At 36.8% G+C, this 24,480-nt stretch overlaps 1 protein-coding gene and 1 long non-coding RNA gene across 7 annotated transcripts in view; one reads left to right on the forward strand and one right to left on the reverse strand.

The window, feature by feature from the left end:
• Positions 1 to 24,480, forward strand: part of FGF14 (fibroblast growth factor 14) — a 358,569-nt gene that overhangs the window by 109,982 nt on the left and 224,107 nt on the right. The gene's annotated exons all lie outside the window — the stretch shown is intronic.
• Positions 1,531 to 24,480, reverse strand: part of LOC107307973 (uncharacterized) — a 28,502-nt gene continuing 5,552 nt past the window's right edge. Inside the window, exons 2-3 of one of the 2 annotated variants that reach the window (XR_001552581.3) lie at positions 24,088 to 24,224; positions 1,531 to 22,509 (exon numbers count right to left, since the gene is read on the reverse strand). This is a non-coding gene — a long non-coding RNA (uncharacterized LOC107307973). Of the gene's footprint in view, positions 24,225 to 24,480 lie in introns of both variants that reach the window. The other variant, XR_014948173.1, reaches the window with a different exon arrangement.

Genomic DNA, 24,480 nt, shown 5'->3' on the forward strand with positions numbered 1-24,480 from the left:
TAAAAGTTAATTTTCGAATTGGTCTATAATGACAACCCTCTGAACTGAACTGTGGACTAGATTGCTCTCTTATCCTTCTTATCTCTTGGTTGGTTGGACTCTTTTGCTAGATAAGTGACAGGATTATTGGTCTGCTATTTGGCTACCTAATGCAAATAACCGGTGGCTAATATCCTAGTAGAAGAATAAAGCAGTGTCAGCTGGATTTAGAGGTGGTTTTTTTTTTTGTTGTTGTTGTTGTTTTTGTTTTTTTGTTTGTTTTTTTTTTTTTTTACACATAAATTACCATCAAATTGCACCCCATGTTCATTACTCTTCTGAAGTTCCTTTTTCTGTTTGGGTTTTGCTGTCTTACACTTCTCTTGTAAATGTACTCATAGAGGTATATATGTTTTATTGCAAGTGAGCAAGTTGACCAGAGTATGTGACATGAAGACATCATTTTGAGGAGTATAAAAATGGAGTAAGGTGCAATTCCACCTGTAGCTTAAATGGATTTAATAATGCTGCTGCTGCCGAAGGGGATTTGTTGACATGGTCATGCACTGTATTGACATTCCCTCACCAAAGAAAAAACCTATGTTATCTTGAATATAAACCTGTAGTGGCCCAGGGAGTTCATTTCACTTATCCAGCTGAGTGAAGTGAGAGTGGGCATCACTTGTTTGGGGTCATATTTCTGTAGAAAAATATTCACAGGAGCTGCTTGGCTGCTGCATCTGGTTAAATCTCCCACAAGATAGTTGTGTCTACTGCATACTCACACTGTACTGAATTACCTTGAGGAGATGGAAAGCCTTACATTCACATCAACCTCATCAGCTTCCTTTTGTAGACAAGCCTATAAGCCCATTACAGTATGTCTTTTTGAGAGCAGAGAGAACAATGTGTGCTTGACTGGTGTGTTGTATTCATACATCTGAAAAGGCTCTCAAATCTCGGACAAAAAAGCAAATATTATAACCACGAAACTTATTGATAATAAAAGTGCAAATTTGGTGATGGTCAGAATGAATTATAACCTACTGACATTTAGTGAGTAGAAAGTAAAATCCTTGTTTACATATATGTTTTATAAAGGTTAATGCCATAATTCTGGGCTGCTGACTTCCTTAAGTGAACATGATCTTTAAATTGCCAACCTTGTGAGGTGAATTCAAGCTGCAGCAATAAATTGCTGTCATGGTGGGCTCACCTTAGTGCTCTTTCTTTCAAATCGCAGCCTTTGTCAACAATTCTTGCAGGGTATTTAATATTTTAAAAGGCAGCGGATGCAGCAATATGCAAAAGGAACTGGCAATAACGATGACAAAATAAAAATACAAATGCAGTCCTTTCTTCTTGTGAGCCTATGGGTGTTTGGATTTGGAAAAGCATGATTCTCTTTGTTAGGATGAGACATAAAGTGATATCCAGTAATTCCGCTTGGGAGTACCTCTTTCCTTCGGAATTGCTGAAAACTAATGTTTTAACCTACTGTGCACCTATAATTGCACTGAACAATTTTATTCTTTTTCTTTCTCTTTGACTGCTGTTTTCTTCATTTCCAACACTGCATATTCAATGTTCTGTGTGCTAATTTGGTATTTGTGTCACATCTTTTATTTATTTATTTTTTTTCCTTCATCATAGATGAACATTATATAAGGTAAAAGATTTTGTCTGATGAATTTCATCTAACATGTTCAGCATAAAGTTTACACAAATTTATAGCCACTCAGTGTTACTTATACCAGGAAAAAAAAAAAAAAGCAAAAAGATAACTTTTCCTTGTCATAGAGTGAGAGCTGATTAACTCCTTTAAAACCAAATCAAATTTGAAAAATATTACATGAAGAAAAAAGGAGAAAGAACATTAGAACCTTCCTAAGACTGAAGGCTTAAGATTTTTTTATCCTCACAGTTTCTTTCATAGTATTAGACTTTGTAGACTTCATGCTTTAGTAATCACAGCAATAGAAAAAATAGAAAATTGAGCCAACTAAGGCTGTTGAATGATTTTTTTTTTTGTTGTTTTTTTTGGGGGGGGTGGGGGGGGGAGAAGGAAATCAAACTCTATTTTTAAAATAGAGTTATTTTAATTCAGTTATTTCAGCTTTCTATAGAAACTGCAAGGATAGAAATCAAAGACTATTTCTTTTTTTTCTTTTTTTTTGTAAGAAAGGCAGGTAGAGAAAGAGGGTTGATTGCACTCTATCAGGTGTTACATGACTCTCACAATAGATTTTCAAAGTCAAAAATAGAAGATAAATGTTTGTTATTCTGGCATGTATTTGGATGATGATACAGCTTTTAATCTCTATTAATCCTCTATTGAAAAGATACTTCAAACGCCTAGCTGAGTCTGAGTCTGAGCTTGTTAGCATGTTGAGCAGGATGAGAACCCTGGTGAGGTGCAAGCACAAATTTAAACCCTGGATGCACCATCCTTGCTTGCTAAATCTTACTAGTGGTCTCTGTCACCCTACACTCCTCAGAAGGAACAGTGAGTGGCTGCTTCTGGAATAGGCAGGCTAATGGGACTATGGAATCTCATGAGCTTGCTTATTAATTTGAGGGTAGACTTGTTCACACAAGCCTAGGGGACTTTTTCTTTAAAAAAGATTGAACGGGTTTTGGTTAATTGATGCACCTTCAGAGACTGAGTTCTAATTCATGGTGGCTTATGGCACCATGGTGGCACGTCATGTTTCCAACAGAAGATTCAGCTGTGAAGGAGCCTTGGAGGGATGTAATATCATATCTCAGCTTGCCGTAAGGCAAAGGAAGGGCTGAATTTTTCTTGCCAAGTAATGTTTTCAAGGTAGAGCTAGTTGGGGAGAGTATATTTTTGTTTGTTTGGATTTATTAAATAATCATGCATTAAAAGTTTGTGTTTGTTTGTTTGTTTGTTTCAGAAAAAACAATAAAAAGTTGTAATAATAGAGATTCTCCATAGGGAAAAAAGAGTATAGTTTATACCTTGCTATAAACTTTTATGACAGACTGGCAGAATGTTTTATTGATCTGATATTTAGAATGGCGGTGTACTTATCAAATTCAATCCAAATATCTCAGAAAATATAATCTCGTAAAACACACACTTCTTATTTTTGCTAGAAATGTATTTGTTGGATGTGTATTGGTTAAATTATTTCTGTAATGATCATGAAGGTTATGTAGGAAAGTAAATAAGAATTCCTGTCTGCCTCTTCTCACTATCTTGTCAGTAGCAGGGAAATTGAATAAGAACCTTCTGATGATTTACTCCTTTCTAATAATTCTGAAAATTTGTTTTAAATGCCATGAAGATGACTAAGAGAAATCTTTTGTTTCATTAGGGCACAGTAGTTGATTTAGAATGATTGAAATGCTGCTATTTGTCTTCAGCAAGAGATAAAATATTATAAAACTTTCATTTATCAGTTTATTATTATTATTATTATTATTATTAAAGAAAACTAGTTATACAATTCTAACAAAAGAAAATTTGCCTCAGCTTCACACATAAAACAGACACATCAGTAGTTTATAACTTCTGACCAAAGGAAGTTCAGCAGCAGGGCAGCTTGGTGATTTCAATTCGAATTATGAGGCACTTGAATAGGTATAAAATAGTTTTGTTTTTAATATTTTTTAACTGTGGTACTAAGTAGGTACTTCATTGACTTATGGCCCTCTGTGACAAGATGAATTCTGTGGTGCCATAATTTTTCAGGAAGAGGAAGAATCTTGAGACAATACATCATTAATGAACTTCTCTGCTCTTAGCTATCATTAGTGAAACTGCACATGTGAATAAATTAGTGACTGGAAAATGTAAATTTTGGTTTATTTTCTCATGCAAATCTACAACCAGGCTGAACCACAGCTTTTATTTTATTACTGAGTTATACTAGACATAACTGCAGTTTCTAGCACTTCTGACTTTGAGGCTTGTGTTAGTTTTGTTCTTAAGGTTTTCAGAATCTGAGAAGAATCTGGGAACTTGTAGGTTGTCCAAGCTACGTCAAAACAAAGAAAGTTTGTTTGAAAGCAATTCAGTATCAAAGTAATAGTCAGTTTATTTTGAAAATGTTTTTCTTTGTTTTTAAAACATAGGGATTATGCTATTTTCAAGTAGGATTACTCCATTTGTTCTCGTCTTTATTGCATTCTGAGCAGGTGAAGGCCAGCTGAGATTTGAATTTATAAAGCATTCTCATGTATAGTGCAAACATTTAATGGGAAGATCATGTAGATAGATGGAAAATTTAGATGAAATAAGATGAAATTTTGAAATATAGGTAGGGGAAGAATAGGACTTAAGAGGAGATAGAATAGTCACTGACCTTGAGAACTGAGGGCTAGATGAGAAAAGTTAGCAAAGCGTATCTGGGAGCTTGGATTTACAGCACCTCTGCTTTAAATCACATCCCTGCCTCAGTGTCTAAGAATGCAGGATGGCTGAGAGGCAGTACCACATGTTCTTCCATCAGCAACTCATGTGTGACTTGCACAGCACTGTCACTGGGGAGCAGAGCAGGGAGGTTACAACTGCTCTGTGACCCTTCTGTACCCACTGGAAATGAACAGACAATGATGTTAAAAATTTATTCTGAGACACATTTATTATAACATGCCTTATATTTCTTTCATCAGGTAACTTAGGGTTTTGCCTATTTTGAATCGGTCTTTCATTAGGCGCTTCCTCATTGCTGTTAGTAAACAAAGCACTAAATTTATTGGCTCAATATTAGCTCCAACCTATCGAAACCTACAATTATTCTCATAGCACTTAGTATATGGATCGAGCTCTCAACACAAGCTAATGATAATAAATGCTTAACAGCCAGGAATTATTTAATGTTGTGGCAGATGGGAATGCACAAATGAAGTCACTCCTATATTACTTGTCTTTGTGTGTGCAGCCTATGTATTTCTCACTCCCATTTAAATAAGAAAAGCAAGCCATTTTTCAGTACCAATGATTAGGGCCTGTGCTCATTTCTAAGGTCTGCATGCCTTTGTAAGGCTAAATCAAGACTTGCTCTGGCATTAAGGTAATAGTTCACTGTCCAGGTAGTTTTATAATAACTGCTGTGACAGTGCTTGACTCAAGTGGACTGGGTAGATGGTGTCTGCAAGATGGAGTGCTGTGCTTGTTTCTTAGTAAGCTACACAAGCTACACATTGTTCTGGAATGAGTAACGTCCACATTATAGAAACTTAACTATGATCAGGTATGTGAGTCACCTCTGAGAAGGTTTCTTATTGTCTAAAAGAAAAAATAACTTTTGTCAAAGGAGCGACTCAGATGTGACTGATTCATCTGACCTGACATTCAGGCAGGTATTTAAAAGGCATTTGGTAAAAATTTTGTTGATCAGAGCATTGATAAAGTGTGGAAAAAATATGTACCATACCTACTCCAATTCCTTGATAATTTCACTATCAAAAATGAATTTGAACTAATGTGTGTCTTGTTTGGAATTAACACTTTCTCTGATCAGCTCTTCTGCATGCAGTTTTGGTGATATAAAAATTGACTGCATTTATTCTCCAAGGTGCTAAGAGATATCCTCAGATCTTCAAAGTTTTTCTGACATTCATGTATGCTCATGCTTCCAAATATTATGCAGTATTAAACTCCAGTAACCCTATTACAGTTGTATTTGATCTCTGAGGCTAGAATCTGTTTCTTGAGTAATGTCACCTTTTAATATTAAGGTTTTTTCAGCTTGTCTACTGTTTAGTCAAGGTTGAAGCAGGATGGTAGAGGATTATTCTCTGTACATTGCCTTTTGTCCCTTTCCCAACTGGTGTTGCCTACATTGTTTCTTTGCATGAATTTCCTTTGCCTCATTAACAACTGAGAAGCAAACCTTTCCATGTGTGTCTTGTGCTAAACACTTGCTTATTGACTGTCCTGAAGATTGGTATACACAAAATAACAAGCAACCTTTGTTCTAAGAGCGGTCAGATTAAATTTATGTTACTTAAAATAAGCTTTGCATTTAGAGTATAGGCATATAAGAAAAAGTGTTAACTTGAAATGTGATTGCTTAAAATGATTTAAACAATTACCCAGTCCTTTATTAATGTTTTGAGGTACATATAGGGGGAAAAAAAAGTAAAAAGTTATATCAAAGATTATTAAGTTGGTACATGGAATCTCACAAGGCAACAGCAATCCTAAATGCAAACCTCAAATCCTCTAGGGTTTGAAAATGTTTTCCTGCTGCCTGACTTCTTCCTGTCTGAGTCTTGTGTGTAGGATTGTATAATGTCAAATTTAAATGGGAAAAAATATGAAAAGCTATTTGAGACATTGGAAACTTTGTTACCAAATTGGCTTAGTGGAATACAGAACCACCTTTCCTTCTTCCTGCAAACTAATTGTCTTGAAATAATTGTTATCCTGCTTTTCTGTGTTCTTACAGGCTTAAAGATGAGATCTAGCAGTTCAATTGAATTGTCTCATTCAGAGATGAGCAGCCAGCAGCTTAACCCCTGTAAAGACAAAAGAATACTATTCATATAGACAGTTTGAAAAGATTTACGTAAAATAGTGTGAAAGTCTTTTCCCTTTGAAGAAGTAAGGATGGCAATGGCGTGGAAATGTTCCTATCATAAGATGGACAACTAGAATGGCAAAAAGATGGGATGCAAGCAACCCAAGAGATTTTGAACAGATGTGAGATATCTCTTCTCTCTTTGTAACACAGGTGCTACACTGGCCAGCCAAGGATAACCGTCTCCTGGGTATGCTATGCTAAGCAAGAAATAATTGATTAGGGATGTGATGATTAATCTAAGCAATACTGTTAGGTCTGTGAAATACTGGAGTTTAGAATTAAAGAGGAGTGAAAAAGGCATTTAGCCAAACACAGATCTTGATCTTCAGGAAAGTGGTCTTGCTTCTGCAGAGTAATGTTGCCAGGGGAGGCAACTCAGAAGGTCAAAGTAGCTCAACACTGCTGACAGGTCTTTAAGAACAGCATGTAAAGTTACTTGAGGAAAGCATTCTTCATTGTGATACTCAGGGAAGAAAGAAAGGAGGCCAGCTTGATTAAATTGGAGAACTCACGAATGACCTGGCACAAAAAGGATGTACACATGAAGGCAAGGGCAAGTTGCAAAGGAGGAATATGGAAACACTGCCCAGACATGTAGGGATGGTGCTGGAAAATAGGAATCCATGGGTAAATATGGTGGGTCATTTATAACAGCAGGCACTGGTAGGACTCAATGCCTTTTTTGCATTAGTTTTCACCAGCAAATTGTACCAAGCCTCTGTTCTTAGTGCTGGAGTCAGATTATGTGAAGAGATGCTTGTAATGCTTGGGCAGAGATGGCTTGAGAGGACAAAAAAGCAACCACATGGTCCATACAGGGAGGGATAAGGGAAAAGAGAGTTGCTACTTCTACATTAATAGTAGAGGGCAAAACATGGAAAATGTGAGATTAAGAAGATAGAGCCAGACTCTGATGTGAACAATGCAGGAAAAAGTGACAGTGATCATAGACTGAAAAATGGGAGGTTCCAAGCATTTCTAAACCAAAACTTTCTCAGCAGCAGGAAAATTAGGCAGTGGGACAGGTTGTCCAGGGAGGCAGTTCAGCCTCCATCCTGGGAGTTTGTTATGATGTAACAGGGAAAGGACCTGAGTAGCTCAGTCACATCTCAGAGCTGACTCTGCAGTGAGCAAGATTTTAGACTGGGTACCTTCTGAGGACCCCTGCAATGTGAGTGATTCTGTGATGGATTATATAGAAATAAAGCTATATTTTATTTTTACAGAATGTCAGGTAAAGTACTGATTTGTTAGTTCAAAACAGGATTTTAAAACTAGGACATTAAGTACTGGGATATCTTAATCTGTAATGTGTGTTCTCTCCAGAATTTGAATATCAATATTAACAAGTACTGGATTAGCAGAAGCAGAGAAGAGAGGAAAATGTTTCTCTAAACTGGTGGTGCCCTCCTTTGGTTTCAGCCAAAACTAAGTATTTTGCATGCTAGCGGGAGCCCGTGCTCTTCAATTTCTTTGAGATAATTCCTGTATGATTTATTTTTTTTACTGGATACATTCCATAGAATAGTATTTCATGATTCTTTTTATTATTGTTCTGACAGAAGTTTCTTATGTAGACACATAAAGCGGAGAGGAGAAAGGGCAGAGAAAGCTTGAATTAGTAACCTTATTAACAAGAAAAACATTAATCAAGAACTGGGTTGCTTTTTCTTTCCTTGAGCTTGACATTATTTTCTTCAGATAAAACTGGTTTCTTCTGAAGAGTGAAGAAAAAAAATTGTAACATTGTTTTGCAAATATGAGAATCTGTGATATAGAATAAATTACCAACTATTGGCTTGGTTCTGAAACCTTAATTCAAGCACATGGTTGGTTAGTCATACAAATATTCCCTAAGCCAGCAGCTTATTCTCAGGTGTCAGGTTTTTATAACTGACTATGATGTGATAAACAATTCAAGATATTTTGGGGGGATCTGAATATTAGAGTGATAATTACACCTAGCGTGGCTGTATGGCTCCTTTCTGGTTAGTGTTTCCAACCTAAATTTACGTAAGTGCTATGAAAGCACAGACTGTTCTTTGTGTTAAAAAAAAAAAAAAAAAAAAAAAAAAGTGCTACCACAATACAGAGCAATTTTGAAGAGAATTTAATGTATCACTTTGAATATTCCTCTATTCCCTGCTTTCTGTTAAATATAATCTTAAAAGACCAAGTACCTAATCTGGTATATTTGTTATTGCCTTAGATCTGCCCACAGCTCTCCCTTGAGGGATACGAAAAAATTTGATAAGCAAACCTTGCCAGATGGCTAATGCTTGAAGGGAACGTTTTGCTACAAACATTGCAAAGTAAAGAAATTTTAAATCATAGCAGCAGTCGACAGGCATAGAACTGCACTGTGCTTAACTTGTGTGATCAAATATTTTGTCTTCTGGAGAAGGGACAGAGGGCTGACTAGGCTTTTCAAGTACTTTTGGGCAGAGCTGAGGATAGCACACATTTGTGCTATTGTCTGAATTAAAAAGGGAGCAAAAATTATTCAAAAATTAAGGTACCACCATTCTGCAAATTCCTCATCCTATTATGGACATATGGGATTCTGGACGGAGAGTAAGAAAAAGTGGAAAAAGATGGAAAATTTTGTAAAACTGTTAATGTTAAGTTGCCACTGTGTTGCATGTACTGTGAGAGAGGTCAGGAGCTTGCTCAATCTTTGCTTAAATACCAGCTGGGAAAGCAATCTGCTGTATCTCCTCTGTACCTGCCTCTGTCCTTGCTTATGGCTGGTAAGCAAAATAGTATTAGAGTCAAAAAGGCATCTGCTTCAGTCAAGTAGGAGGATTTTAAGCAGAGGTGCTCTTTGGTACTTTGATTGTTGTGGATTTGTCATCAGAGAAAGTCTCTCTGGTGTTGCAAGACTGGCTGCACTGTGGAGTCATTTTAGAAAATGTGCTTCAGAAAGAATTAACTGAAAATGATGTAGTTTCTTACATCCCGTCTCATCTGTTCTCTTAGATTTTGGACATTTGTGAAGAAACAAGACTGATTTTTAAATTCTGAGAATCAAGTTCTTAAGCTATTGGAAAGGAAATAAAACACCAAAGCAATGCAATAGTTCTGGATGTTGGTGTTATGGGAAACATTGCTTCCTGAAACACCTAATCATGAGATAGCTTTTTTCTTACCAGCCTTTATGGAAGCAACATCTCACAGGTCAGCTGGAGAAAGATTCCTCAGCAGAGGGCTTTTACTATTGCACAGCATCTTTTCCCTTAATGTTCATTAGGATGAGCTTCTTGAGAAGTTCAAATTTATTTCCTTCATGCTATAAGCATGGTTATCTGCTGTATGTTATGACACAAGTGCTGTTCACCACCTTTGGATGGCAGTACGTTTGAACTGCAAATGGATATCAGGCGATATTATGCTTTACTTTTGGGGGCTGGAACAGCACCTCAAATGAGTGACAATTTATTGCTAATTTGACAGACAAAGGTAATTAAGTTACAGGTAAATTTTCTGCTTTGCTTTTGCAAAAGCATGTGCCAGGTTTCAACTGTTAGCTGTTATTGCTTTAGCCTTTCCTTAAGGATATATGTTTTTTTTTAAAGATAAAATGTCAACCCAAGTACGCTATTTTTCAATGTATGACTTTTGACGGCAAGGGAAAATATATGATTACCTGCAGTGCTGCCAATTAGTGCCTAGTGAAGTGCTATATATAGGGAGAGTTATTTGCAGAAAGAGGCGCCAAATCCTTGCACAGATCATATTGATAAATAATGTACCTCAGCAGATTCCTGGGATGCTTAATCCTACCTGTTTTAAAATGTTTTCCATAACTGTATGAGTAAACCACTCATTATACATAGTAAAGTGGTTTTATTATATTATTTTCTTCCCTGCCTTTGTTATGATTGATCGTGTAGCACACCTCAGTTCTGGCAGACATGAAATGGAAGGCTTAGCAACGCATACCAGTCACTCTTCAGAGGTGGAAATACACTTTTATGCTGCACAAGCTTAAGCACACCTGTTGTTCTTTTCTGCATTCAGGCCTGAGTTGGACTGAAGAAGCTTCTGTACCTTTGCCAGAAGGTCCTTCTGCATGTCAAGGGAACCTCTGCAGAGGCTAATATGAAGCATTCAGAGCCCCATAGCTCTTGCTAAGATTTTGGAGAATGTTCAGTTAATGAGAGATGTTTCAGGCAGAATATTTCTGCTTAATATAAAAGGCATTAGCAGAAGATAATTTAAATGAGAATAGAGCATGACAAAAGACTTTGATTATTTATTTATTTATTTTTGTAGCAATTAGGAATGCTTATAGAATGTTTGATTGTTTTTAAGGGGTAGGATTTTTAATTTGTTCGTAGTTGTCTGTCTAATTACATTGAAAGATCCTGTTTAGAGAGGCTTACGGCTGTCTGCCTGCCTCAGAGTCTTGGTTGCTTAGTGTTCCTTTTTCTTTTTATCATGTTCAAGGGAAGTACATATGTTGATTCGAAACAAAAGTTACATGATTATGAATAGTTTAAATCTGTATGTATTCTGCAGATCTTCGATTCTTAGCTGAATGTGACTCATCTTAGATCTGAAACGGCAAAGCACAGCTTTTTCAACATCATTCTCTTAATTGTGAGACAACTGTCATGTATGGAAATGAAAGTGCCATTAATGACTGGTACATGTTTGCTTGCACAGAAATGTAGAATTTATAGGATAGCTTTCTGTTTAATATTCTGACTTTGGCCTCTAGTAAACTGCATGTTCTTATTTCATGTTTGTTATGTTAGTTTTATATAAGTTTTATATAAGTGGTTTGTGTGGATCATGTGTTTATCATTGCAGATTGGTCACAAATCCAGCATAAGCAATGTATGTTGAATCTGGAAGGGCGTGCTAGTCACAGCAACTGGCTTTTCCTTTCATCGGGTGCCAGTCACCATGCATACCTTAATTAGAACTCTTTTTCAGCTATTTGCTTTGTATATAAATGGATGTGATTTAAAAAGACAAGTGAATATTCTGAATGTATTTTAAGCTGAACTTAATAAAAAGAATTTATTTAGCAAATTTAGAAATAAAATATTAATCCATGAACAACTGACAGGCAATGAGATCTCAAAAAGCCTACTGTGTGATTCTAACCCAGTCACCACCCTAACAAAGTAATGGATATGTAAGCTTTTGCTAAGTTGAGCTACCTTTATATAAGATAAGTACTGGAAGAATGTTTTCTCTGATATACTGCAATGAAAGTTGGAGAAAATCATAATGTTACTCCACTGCCCTAGTACTTCACTGGCCATGATCATAGAATCACTGACTGTTTGGGTTGGAAGGTACCTGTAAGATCATCTATTTCCAACCCCCCTGCTATAGGCAGATACACCTCCCTCTAGACCAGGTGCATAATTCTGAAATCCATTCAGTGTTTGTGTGGTGTTACCATTATTGCTGCAACATAATACAGAAGGATAAGCAGAGTTTCATTACGTTTCTACAAATAAACCTAGTGAATCAAAGATGCTTAATGTTTCTCTCTCACTGTGAGTGATGAACTGAGAGATCATTTGCAGTTTAGTGTAACCAGGGCTGCATCTACATCAACATTTTGGTGATTCCAGGCTTCTAGCTGCAGCTGCTTTGCTCTGCAGACCCATTCCTATTTCAACAGTCTACATGTTAGCGTAGATGCCAGTGGGTACTGTAGCTACTGTAGTCACCCATTTGTTGCAGTTCATGGAAGTATGTTGCCTTGTGAAAAAGATGACCTTGCATGTTAGAGTGATATTCTCAGATGAGAGAAATAAGGAGAGAGTTGACTGCATCTGGGTGATGGCACCATAACCTGGGTTAGAAACTTTGATTTTGAGCTGTGTTCCTGGAGGAATGGGTAGTAGTAGGGGCATTTCACAGGTGAGGAGAGGGAGTATGGAGTGAGATACTTTGTGGTAACCAGCCAGCATATGAGCTCTGTAAATGCTACAGGTGGTCACCCACATCCACTGGGGTGGGAAAATTACTTGCGTGACTAGAACTGGGAGCTGCTTTGTGGGCTTCTGCTTCTGTTTGGAGACTGTGGTTGGGGGTAGAGGGGAAGCTACAGGGATGTGATTCATTCCTGATAACGTGTGGGTGAAGCTCAGGCAGGCAAAAAAGCTGTGATTCAATGAACCTCCTGAACAAAGGGAGGATGGGAAGAGAGCAAGCAGAACGAATGCTTGGAGAATTAGTGTGTACCATTTTAAAAGCTGTAGTTATGGTGTCCGCTTGGACTAATGTTTTTAGAGGCAGTTACTGCTCTTTGTAACCAAAATACCCAAATGCTGTAATAAAGATACATGTTCCTTCAAGCATTAGGACATTTATTTATGTGATTTCCTTTATTTTCTAGATAAGAGGTTGATGCAAACATCATAAGAAAAACTACAAGTAATAATAATAATAATAATCCATTTCAGAGGAATTATACTGAAGTATTTTACAAAATTGTATTTGAATATTTCCTCTGCAGCTCATTCACCATTTGGAAGTCTGTGGGACTAGAGAAGTAAAAGAATAAGGAAAATTAGATACTATGCTGCCAATTTCATGGATCCTTGGTGGGATAAATTGAGTATATCATCATGCTACTGCATTACACAAGTTAAAGAGTGTCTTCCAAAAAAAAGACAATTTAAACTTTTATGTTTTCCTGTGCTCCTCCCGTCCTACTGCCTTTCAAATGAAGATTTTCACTGAAAGCCCTGATTTTATTTTATTTTATTTTTTTTTTAATAGGTGGAAGCTACAGACTATTCAGTTGTATGGCTATTTCAGGGTTTTGGCATGGACAAAAGAGTCTAGCTTATGAATTTCAGTGCTGCACAGACTGTCAGATGGCATGCTCTCTAGGGCAGAGATTATTAGCCCTTCATTTGTGCTTTGCAGAGCCTGTTCTAGATATTATCCCTAGACAGACAAGGGCTCCGTTCTGCAGCAGTGAAGCCCCTGGTGACAGGGCACTGACACTGTGGCAATGCTGTGTGATTGCTCTCACAGCTCTGGCAGGGAATGAGGAAAGCTGATAAGAACTGAACTCTGACTTTATTTCTTGGACTCAGGAATGTGATGTGAGTAAAAAGATATTTGCCTGGCATTTTCTCTCTCCATGTTTCTAGTCCTAACCTAACAACACTGTGTCCATTCTGTTTCACTAACAATAACTGACTTGTTTCTAACCAGGGTTTTTCTTCAAGATGGCAAATATGTCTTAGGAGAATAGTTTAGGAGGTAGCTGTATAGAACTCATATGCAGAAATCAAGATGAACAATAGCATGTCCACAGATAATACTGCTTTATGTTTAGAAAATTTAGTAGGCAGTTTTGAAAGAAAAGATTATTTATTCTTTAAGCAGTTTCAGACAAGTCTGTCCTGAGCTTTCCCCTGGGCTCTCTAAAAACTTGCATGATAGCAAGACTGCATCGTGATGGGAAAGTGAGAGGTCAGATGAAACACTAGAATGTTACTTTATAGTCAGTACACAATTACTGATGGGTGTAGCTGATGAATTAAGGAAGATTTTTTCCACAAATACTTCTATATGTAAAGAAGCTGCTGTACTAATGAAGGCAGGCAGAAGGAGCAGGTAGAGTATTATAATACATCACGTTATATGATCTGCTATCTCATATCTATGCTAACCGGTTAATCTCAACTAGCACAACTGATGGTGAAACAGAGATTTTCATATTAATTGATAAGGTAATTACTTTGAAGGTTTCTTCCCCTTTATAGATGTCTACATTTGAAATCTTCTATATAGTACATTGTATCTTAAATCTGTTTGTAGAATTCTTGCAAAACTGTAGAAATCACAAAGAGGTGTGCCACTTTGCATGGTGGGCATATGAGAAACTTCATAGGTGCTCTAAGTAAATTGAGGTTTGTATTCAGGAGATGGTGGTTTGCATCCATGAAATTCTTCCTACTGAAATGCTTTGTGTTCATTTGAAAATATATTAAAACTGTAATTATGCAGACAACATCAAAATCTACAAGTAGTGTTTGCCCTATTTGAAGGCCTTTCAACAAAGTCTCTGAAAACACATATTAGTCCATACTGAGAATTCATCCACATATAAAAACTTCATGGGGGGGGAAGATGCTTTCATTTTCAATCAGAACATTTATGGTGGAAAACTTCACACTGGGGCTTGGTATGTGGAGCTGTTTTGCCAAGGCATCCCATTCTCACATTTAACCTAAGTGCAAGCATTGCTAAAAACACATTAGGAAGCTTACTTGGGTATTCTCTATTCACGGCATGAAAGAAGTTTCTTCAAAGCAAGGAAAACTGTGGTCTATGAGAAAGGTTCAGTGGGAAAAAAATGAGAGGAACAGTCTGATCTGAACACTAATTCACTGAAGTCCTGAGTGCTTAGGCAAAAGTATTAACGAAGAACCTGGATTCTTGGAAAGTGTGATGTTCACATGGGATTACCAAAATGACTAGTTTAATAGGTCGTTGTGGGCAGTCAACATTCCTGTTGTACTTGAAGTCCCTAATCTGCTGAGGGCTTGAATGCTGCCACACTCAAAGTGGTAGATGTAGGTTGGGTTGAAAACCGACAGAATCTACTACTGGGGCAGGCAGAATAATTACATAGCAGTATTTAGTGGTGAATGTTTCTGATAAGCCACATGTAAATGGAGGGGAACAGTGGAACTTCTTAACTGGAAGGAAACATAACTTGGAAGGAAAGTTGAAAGAGGAGATACCTACATTTTCTCTGACTTCTTTGACAGCTGCATTTCAAGCTTGGAATACTCCTCTGAACAAATCCACTGTGTCACTAATGTTGTTGAGAGTTTTACATCTGAGCATTGTACGGATATGAAAAACAGATGGTTTGGATTCAAATAGTTAGAATTCAAGTCATAAAATTATAGAACACTTAAAAACTGTATGTGAGAGGGGAGACAAGGATTTTTCCTCTTTTTTTTCTTAAAACTCACTATAAGATACTTTTTTGCATATTTATGTGTGTATGTTCCCATACACTTGGTTTCTCTTATTTCTGTTCACTAAGTTGCTCTTTACTGAACCTCACAGAAGTCTGCTAAATGTGGGCTCCATTCTGCTGTCTTCAGTGAAGGCTGGAACTATTTGCAGCGCAGGGATAAACTCAGGTTTCCTGTGCTTCACTGTGCTCCTTGACTTCCACTCTTACTGTGTGAAGTTAAATCTATCATTTTCTTGCTCCTGTCAGAACTGATTGTCATAGGGAACACAGTATTTGACAGTGTGCCTAGGTGCAAGCATGATGGCTTGAGCAAAATCTCCAGCTTTAGGAATGACTGTAGCTGTATTTTGTTCTTACATGAAGGGCAGAATTAGCTGATCTTAAAAAAAAAAAAACACAAAAAAACAAAACAAAACAAAAAAACCATCTTGAGTTTGTTAGCCTGTTTAATTTCCATGTTCTCTCCATGGAACGTGACCACCATTTTCAGAGAGAGCAACAATCTTGGAGAGCAATCCAATCCCAAAGCAAAAGATGACTGTTGTTGTTGATTTCTCCTCACTGCTACATAAGGCAAATAGAGTACTGTGCTTAGGGAATTACAGTGCAAACATTTCACCATTTTGAAAGCATAGAAACTAATGACTCACTTCTTTCAAATAGAGGTTTTCCCTAGAGGAAGCTACTAGGACAACTAGCTATGGTTTCTCATTTTATATGTCTCATTTAAAGTAATCTTTATCCTGCTTTAGAAAAGGTCAGCAGAAAGATGAGAAAATTATGCTGGTTGAAACTGAAGTTTTGTTTTTGACATTGTTTCTTTTGCTTTGCCCCTAGTAATACCAATTGCATTTCATAGGCTATGTTTTCTGCTCTAGAAATGTACTAGAAAGCATCTATCAAATCTGTTGATAATGTCAGTGAGAGAGGTCCAATAAGATACAATCATAAGAAAGAAGGAAAGCTTTTGACCTTATTGAGGGAAGGAATCAACCCTTTGCCAACAAAGAATTGGAGGTGAAGGTAATTTTGAGGAACTCCAAGCCTACTAAGAAAATAACTGTAATGACAACTTTCGTCATTCTTGCATTGTCAGTTCTAAACTACTAACTATAAAAAGATGAGACACGCTATTAAGTATCCTGTAGTATTATTTTGTAAAAAGGTATTGATATTTTTACAATGAAAATGTAAAAGGCAAATTAGAGAAGATGGGAGTTAACAGGAAAAAAATAAATAAAATTGAATAATACAGTGGATAAGTAGGATAGGCTGAGGACAGGCTGGGACTGAGCAGTAAGTTTCTAATAGTTGCTGAACTGCACAGAAACATGCAAGTAAACAAGTTGGTTGAGATTAAAATAAAGAAATTATTTATTTATTGCAATATTGCAATAAAGCAAATTGAGGGAATATAGGATAAAAAGGTCAGAAAGATGCTGAAATTTGCTGTTTTGGTTTTTCAGTGCGTGCTCTTTTTACTTCCAAGAAAAGCTTTACTCTTCATCATATTATTTTATAATTCACTCTTAGGTAAGAGAAAAGGTTTCTAAGTCAGGAAACTGGCGTGCTTTTTCATTGTCCATTTTCTTTCTCAGCAAAGTGACTCTCATTCTTACCTGAGAGAATGAATTCCTCCATCAGTGATATTACTCATAGTGTTTGAGGATTACAGAACAATCCAAACCTATTGAAATCAACTAATTTCAGAATAAGCTCTTCAATATAATGGCTCTTGCTGAAAAGATCCCAAGGTATTTTTAGCTGTCAAACTCCAGGTTTGTTTAAAGAAGGCATTACATTGGTGTGGAGTAACTATCTGATGTGAATATTTCTGAGCTTAACAGGGTTCTGAAAATAGTCAGTACATCTTGTCTAAGACTGAACTGTAGCCAGTTCCAGGCAAGAAGCTTGCAGAAATTCTGGAGAAACCCAAAGGAAAATGAGCTCTCAGATCCAAAGATTTGTGCCGATTTTCTAGCTGTTATATTGTAACTGTGGAGTTACCATATAACTGCCCAGTTGTCCATCTATTCCTTGAAACGTTCCTCATAAGCAATTGAAAGCCACTTGTGAAAAATAATCCTGTAGCCTGTATAATTCATAATGAACTGTTGCCTACCCTAAGCTGTATCTCTTCCAGTTTTTGGGTTGTTCCTTTCCCTGCCAAAATCTCCGAAACATACCCTTTTTTATTTTTGCTGTTATCTTTTTTCATTTTTTTTCTGGTGGAACAACACCACCACTAACTGCGTTATTCACCTGCATTTTTTAATAAAAACAATGGGTTCTTAAATCTCCATATTAGATTGTTTTCAAACCATATGCAGCAATCACACTTTATTGTAGAATGCAACTTTAGGCTTCTTATGAAATTAATTTTTTCAGCTCATCTAAAAATAAAAGTTCAGAGGCTTTATGATCGATTAATTCTTTACTCTCTTAGATCATGATGTACAGATTACTCATCAGTTTTATAGTGTAATGTATCATGCTACTTATAAATATCTCATTACCTTTTCTATTAAGCATAACTTGTATCAGAAATATAATTACTGAATGCAAGCAGGATTTCTATTTCCCTTGGGAAAAGTAAAACTTCAGAATCATTGTAGAATCCCTGCCCTGGCTGGCATACCAGGTTTCATGTGGGTTTCTGAGAGCCCCTTCTAAGCTTAGGACAGTAATAAAATACACTCTAATCAGGGTGCTGGGCAAATATTCATCTTGTCTTTTGACAAATCAATGTTATGTCATTCTTCATGAGATGTACTTCCTTTTCTCCTTGACTTCTGTTGTGAGTTGGAAGTTCAGTGAATATATTAAGAAAAAATAATTCTTTATTTGTAGGGCTTGTTCCCATGTGCAAGAACAACTTGATGGGCTAGAAATGATGTCCTGTTAAAGGGATGATTTTATTTAATGTTTTGTGGTGTTTTGTTTTTTTTTTTTCTTGTTCTCAGTATGTTAAAATATCTTCTTTCTAGACGTTTATGCAGGCTCTTCAGAGTAACATTTTCAAAAGAATTATATTACTCACTGTTTGTACCCAGATGTCTATTTTTATGGACAGAACTAATGTCAGAGTTAATGCATTTACTTGGGGAAATCCTTTCTTTCCTTGAAATAGCCATGTTAGAGTTCTTTATGGCCTCAGAATCTGAGATCTGTCTTGTCTATCTCTAGCTGTCTGAAAGTTACATTATTGAATTTCCTCATTAACGTATCAGTTCTTAGGGATTATCCAATCTGGTATTTTGTTTTCATCAGTGGCTATAGTTATCTGCTTGGGGAGAATATAAACAGGGACTAAACTTCCCCTGAGTACTTTCCTGTACTTTACTAGCTTCCAAATGTTTTCCACTCAGTTGACTTCCAGAGTCTGATGTAATTTTTGTGTATTTACTAACCCCCAATGGGTGCTTCTTCTGAGTATTCCTATATTCCTTCCTTGAGCATACTTATAATGTTAGTATTCAAAACACTTCCTATCCTCAAGCTCCTTTTGTATGCTTCCCATTGCACAGAGAACTACCTTGTTTCTTTGTGAATAAGCTCCTGGATTCATCTGATAACTTGTTTTTGTATTAAAAGAGGCGGCAAGCACTCTGTCTGCTTCATTTTTCCATGGCATTCATGATTTCTTCTATAGAAGTTGTTCTTGCCATTGATTTTGCTCACAATTTTTTCCCGAATCTGTTTCAGTTCTCTAAAGTAACTTTTTTGAGATAAGGGGATAAGAGCTACATGGGGGAGCCACATGCTCACAATCTTCCAGCTTGTTCTTTGTTTGATTTTCTGTTCTCTCCCCATAAACAGCTAACCATTTATTTTATGATTATTACTGAGCATTGAGATAGCCGTACTATGAAAGTAACAGTCATAATCAACAATGCTTGTGTGACACACTGATAATCAGCTCAGAATCTACAATATTTTTCTATAGGAAGTTATGATGGATTTTTCCTGTGTGCACAGCTTCATATTTATCTGTGTTACATTTAATTACCTAGTCATCCAGTCTTAGAAAGCGCTTCTCAGTTTTGTAAGGCCCAATTGATCTGAGTTAATCAGTATCAGTACCACCTCAAACCCAAGGCATTCTTGAACTGGGAAACTGAAAATGCAGTTAAGAACCCCAAAGTATTACCAAGGGGTGACCTTCCTCTACAGAAAGTTTGTTCCAGTATCCATTACCTAATTCCTCTTTTTTAACCATTTATTTAACCCTCTTGCTGCCTAGTTTTTTGTTGTTGTTGTTGTTGTTTGTTTTTTGTTTTAGTAAGGGAAAGCCTTCTTGAATACTAAGCAGATTTTATGTAAAAATAGTTGTATTCATGTATGTATTGATGCCTCCAAAGAAGCACAATCTCGCTTCACAAAAGTAACATTGACTCTTGCCAGATTATATGTGTGTGGGTATCTGATCATTGCATTTGTTCTTATAGCTTCTACTAATGTGACCTACAGTCCTCATACTTGTATCAGACTATTGTGTTTTCTATGTCCCCTAGAATGATCTTGTAAAACAGCTCATGTTTACCATATTCAATTGTTGCAGGAGCTTGTAGGGAGAGGTGCATTACTGCTAGTAACCTCATTTTATTCCTGACATATAGAACTGCTCATTAAATGCCAGAAAGCTTGTACAGTTAATTAGACACTTTTAAGTAGCTGTAAAATGCGATATGGAAGTCAGAGTTCTCTTTTCATGAGTCTTCCAAAAAAGGATTTCAGTATGGAAATTGGCCTGGTTTCTTTTCCAGTGAAAAGTAGTATAAAGAATTTTCTTCTTTGCAATCTTAATCTCTCTATCCCTCAGGTTTTTCTCGTATTCTTTGGTCACAAGTTGATCTTGCAGTTTTTGCCAAGCTTCTTGCTTGCAGTATGTTTCAAGAGAGGTTTTGTATTTAGTTTTGATTCCTTTCCCCATTTGCTCTTCAACCTCTGTTCTGGTCCCTCTCAGGTTTGTCTTCACATTTAGTGTGCCACAGCTTCAGTCTTCTGAGGGATGCCTTCCTGCTTCTAATAACATACCTTACCTACTGTTCCGTCTTGTTGATGTTTCCACCTTTTTTTTTTTTTTTTTTTTTTAAATGCAATTGTGAAAATGTGCTGTGAAAGTGCTGCAGAGTAGAGGTCCCTCAATAATCTTCATACTGTCTGTACGACTTAACTGTCTTTGGACATTCCTACCTCTTAAATTGAGAAAAATTGAAGCGCATCTTTTTGGCCTTTATTGTGCCATTAGAGATAGTGACTCTGCTTATGTCTGCAGCCACAAATGTTAGCTACATTCAAATGTGCTGTTTTGCGCCAAGCTACATGTGATAGAGAGGTAAAAGCCAAGAGAGATGTCCAGCTTCATAGTATGTCTTCACCTTTGCATCAAGAAGCGTTCATTAGCGGCCTCACAAAAATTTGATTTCTGTTATGTGCCTGTGTGAAATTTTCCAGCCTCCTTAAAGATAACTGAAGGCTCCTTCTATTCTTGTATTTTCTTCCCCGTCTGTCTCTAATCTCTCAAGACATAGCAGCCAGTACTGCCATTTTATCTGGGTGCCTGGCGAGGTCTTATGCTCTTCCTACTGAGACTTTGAAGTTTAATCCAGAAGTTGATTAGGTAGTTGAAGACAGAGCTTTTTAGCTGATAGGGCTTACAAAGAGAGGGGAATAGAAATAGGATACTGCTGTCCTGGTGCTTGGCCCAATAAACTAGTATTTGAATAAGACAAATCCCATCTCAGTCAGGGGCCAGTCCTGCTCAAGCATGGAAGAGCAGTTCCAGGCACCTGAAGGTTTCTGGAAGCCAGATTTTGAGGGCTTAATATGTTAAATTTTTAGTGAAAACTGATTCTTCTGTATATAAAGAGAGATCAATAGACAAGGAGATAAAAAAAGGAAAAAAGGATAAAAAATGTATTTTTATAGTTGAATCACTTTCACAAGTTTTGCGTGTAAAAATAACTAAATCCCCTTTACAGAAGACGTGCATTATTAATCAAGAGGCACAGACCACTTGTATTGATTTTATATTACGAGTAACTTGTTTTGAAAAACATATAAAGCTTAATATTGGACAATAGGTAAGTGATGAGTCTGGGACTATTTCAGTGAGACTGGAATATGCCATTCTTGTTGAAAAGATGTAGGAAGTATACCATTTCTCATTTGAAAGTGAGGTAAACTAAGAAAGCCCATGACCTCTGGTGAGCTATCTACAAATACATAGAAGATATTTCAGCATCTGGTGTAAGTTATCAAACTTATTTTTATTCTCTTATGTGTTAAAAGATAAAACCACAATTTATCTGTGAATGTCACAATAATGAAAGTCTTGCTTTGGTCAATTTTATGTTTTGTAGACATTTGAAGGAGTTGCTATGTTACTGTCTGAGTTCTTTAATGCTGGAAGGAGCTCCTTATGGGCTTCTTCGGCACAGAATGTGCTGTTTTGTTCTAGATCTTTTTTATGATCATGCTTAGAGGAAATATTTAACTAGTGACAATTCTCAGCTTTGAAGTCACTTTTCAATATATATGACCCTGTGGACTACATTTCATAAACAACATAGCAGAGATTTTAATGATCAGTTTTTGCCTAACTTAGAAACTTTTATATTACACTTACTTTGTAAAAATATTAACTTTCCATTGATGCATCCATGCCTGTTTAACAACCCAGTAAAACTGCATGAAATCACAACTCCCACTGAAATCAGAATTATTCCTTAACTGTAGTATCCTATACAAGCATTTATATTTGTTCCATTTTGTATCATGCAGATTTTTACACTGTAGTGTCTGAACAGTTTTTGAAGAGCAGAAAGTATTGTGACTAGAATCTATCATATCTGTTCTTGTATCCTTTCCCTATGGGAAAAATGAAAGTAGTGGAGATGCTTTGATTTAATAAAAAAAAATTCAAAGCTGAAAATAACTCTGGCACACAGATGTCCTTTGGTTACTCAGGAAATATACTCCACATACTTCTCCCTGGAAATAAGAAAAAAAATGTTTCTAGTGCAGACGAGCTTCACCCTCACTATAGAAAATTGCAGCTTATTACAAAAACAGTGCTATTGGCAGCATTGCTAATGCTGGCCTTTCAGTTAACCTTGGGTGAAACAGTGACGTACCTTGAAGATATTATCTGAGACCTTGGACAAGGATAAATGCTATACAGAAAGTCAGTTCAGGAATCCAAAACAGATTTGCTTTCCAAACAATAGAAAAAATATTTTGAGGGAAGTGCTGCAACATTTTGAGCTCTTCAGTGTATACTAGCTGCTGAAAACAGCAAACCAAAGATGCTGTGTTGCCTTCCTCAGCTCAGAGAGCTTCATTCAAATACATGATCAGTGCCCATTGGCACAAAATGGAGGACTTCATGTCAGTGCTGAAAAGCAATCCAACTGACAGACTGATGTCAGTACTTGCAGGTGCCTTTAGCAAAAGTATTATTTTGAGATGACTTTAAGGTCTATCCTGATAAGATACCAGCTCTAATGCCATCCTCTGGCTAAATAGAAATACTAACCAGCTAAGAAATGAGGTCCCATATTTTCCACCTAGAGGGATTATAATTTTTTTCTCGTATGGGGATTTCACGGCAGGTCCAGATATTAAAGCTAACAGAATAATTAGTTTCACACCTTCCCACATTCTACAGATGATCTAAATAAATAAACCCTACCAGAAGATCCATGCAGTTTATCTTTTAATGCCTAATGTTTCTCCAAAGCCAAATACCTATTGTTTTTACTATCATGGGGGCTGTTTGTGTATAACCATGGCTGAGATTTGCCCCGTAACACTGAATGTATCATCACTCTTTCTAATGTAGGTCAAGAGAAGAAATTAATGATGACATTGTGCTGCTTGTTCTGGCATTTCCCAGGAGCTTGTGTGGTCCCTAGTGATCGTCTTGAATCATTAATCAAAGGGTAACTGCACTGTACAGCCCACAATGTATTCTCAGCAGACACATGCATTGATGACGCTGCACCAAGAAAAAGGACTTAATTGCGTTGACAGTACGGTTTTTTCACAGTTTAAAGTGTTTATCAAAATTGTGCTTGTAGCATCTAAAAATACTGTAATTAATGCAGCTTTTGGCCTCTTCACACACTGTTTTCTCTTTAGTTTCTTCTGTTAAAGAAGACAGCTGTTTGGTAGGAAAACAAATTCATCTCTTTTCCTTCTTTCTCTCGCCTCCTGTTTTGTATTTGAGTGCATCAGTAGGAGGCTCACAGTTTGTTGTAAATGTTCATTCACAGTTTCTGCAGATTCTTACATTTGTATTCAAAAAGGCAAAATATTTCAAGATGTCCTTCATACTGAGCTACTCTTACTTTGCATCAGACATGCGTAATGCAGAATACAGAGTTCAGAGGCTTCGCTTCACAAAGCAAAACAACAACCCTCATGGGAACGAAACCTTTTCCTCAGGGAAAATGTGAAAATTTGCATTAGTCATTTATTCTTTCTTAAATTATCTTCTTTCATTGCTAGTTTAAAAGTGGTCTGCAGGTATCATAATGTAGAGTATAAACCAGAATAAAGAAAACAGACCTTCTTTGATCAGATATCTGATCTGTAAGAGAAGGTAAGGCATATGTCGGTTGGCCAGTGGAGTTACCAGGCAGCTGGGGTTTGCCTCCTGTGTAGGCCAGGATGAGGATTTTCTTTTCTCTATTAGATGTTCAGGGCTGTGAAAACAGGGGAGAGCACAGCAGTGTGAGACTTGGCTTGTGTCATCAGCCACAACTCCCATGCCAGGCAGCCTGCACGTATGTATGAACCTGCAAGCCCCTGAGAAACCCACCTTGCTTAACTGCCAGCAGACTGAAGTAAAGAAGCTGTAGATGTTATTCTGTCTAGAGGACAGAAACAGGAGCAATGGAAATCTGTCATTAAAAGGCATCAAATTAAGTGAAAGAAGATATTGAAAAGGTGTCTTTTTGA

Source organism: Coturnix japonica, chromosome 1 (genome assembly GCF_054131305.1).
Source record: "Coturnix japonica strain WE chromosome 1, WE-NBRP24, whole genome shotgun sequence".
Taxonomy (NCBI): domain Eukaryota; kingdom Metazoa; phylum Chordata; class Aves; order Galliformes; family Phasianidae; genus Coturnix; species Coturnix japonica.